Below are 1,517 nucleotides of genomic sequence, written 5' to 3'. Positions count from 1 at the left end.
GCCAAAGAAAGACACATGACCTAAACCAGTCCAATCAGGGTTTTTGCTGATAACTACAGCAAAGACATTATTTGTGCCTTGCTGGGTGTCAGTGAAAAAGCATGTGGTTCCTTTCAGGAGCTGCTGGCAGCCAGTGGATGACCTTCAGGGGAGTCAAATATTAACCCAACAGCACAGAAAGCAGAATGAAGACAGATAGTTACTCCTTCCTACTGTCACTGCCCTGCTGGTGTAAGCCCCACCTGCATCTTATATTCTGATGGCTGTTCAATTCTATGAATGAGCAAATTTCCTTTCTTTCTTACACCTACTTCAATTGTACTTTTTTGGATCTGAAAGCCTCTGTGTAGGTAAAGCCATTCCTAAAGAAGAGAGGGTTAGGCAAACTCAAAATGTTTATCTACAAAACTCCCTTTCACCTGTATCAGCAGCTGTCTTGGAAGCAGGTAAACAGAAAGGGATAAGATGTGGCAGGACATTTCTACTGTCCTCGCAACTCTGGATTCTGCAGGTCACTTGTTAGGAAGAAAGAATGATAGAAAGTGGAACTAGAACTAATATTTACTGAGCACCTACTATTTACCAGGAACAGACCTGGGTTCTTACATGCATTCTCTTAGTGAATCTCTACAAAAGCCCTTGAGTCATCATTCTAGCCCCCATGGATGTGGAAGCCAAAGATCAGAGAAAACAACTCCGCTAAGTTCATGCTGGTATTCAGTTCTACCCGACTCCATGCTCACATCTTCCCCACTCCTTCTGTATCCCAGAAGCACCCTCTCATATCAGTGGTGTTATCATCACTGTGGAAAGTAACTCTCAGTGGAGACAGGGAAAGGAAGGAATAAATGCAACTCAATGCACATTAGTCCTTGAGGTGAGGACTGGGAGGTGGAAGGGATGAAATCCACCCTCAGCCTTGCTCCATTAATTGCACAGGTTGTCAAGAATGCTTTTCACATAGAATCCCTGCATGTTGGAGCAGGGTCATCTACTCTGATCTCCTTTTACAGTTGATGGAACTGAGGCCACAGAAGTCAAATGACATGCCCTAAAGTCACACAGCTAGGAGTCAACACTCGAACTGAAACCAGAGTGTGCTTTGGCCCTACCTCATTGGTCCATAGCATAGAACGTTAAGTTTGAGATTTTGCGACTAGACATCCTAGGTTCATCACCTGGCCCAATACTTACTAAGTAGGTTGGGCAAGTTATTTCATTATTCTGAGCCTTGATTCTCTCTCCTATTAAAAAGGGATAATAAAAGTACCTCTCTTGGATATAAATCACATAGCACAGCCCTCGGATATAGTTACTGCTGAGTGTTATCCACTGTGACCAACTTACATCTCACTACCTCAATGGTACTGATTCTCTTCCATCCTGGCCCCATCTTGTGTACCTCTCAGGATGTGTTTTCATTTTAATTTATCTAACCTTAGGTTTAGAAGAGGAAGTAGGAAGTTGGTGGAAGTAGGAAAAGGAAGTTTCCCAGTTCTTTTTCCATCTTCCCACTG

This window comes from Marmota marmota, unplaced genomic scaffold (genome assembly GCF_001458135.2).
Source record: "Marmota marmota marmota unplaced genomic scaffold, marMar, whole genome shotgun sequence".
Classification (NCBI taxonomy): domain Eukaryota; kingdom Metazoa; phylum Chordata; class Mammalia; order Rodentia; family Sciuridae; genus Marmota; species Marmota marmota.
Note: the sequence above shows the minus strand (reverse complement) of the source record.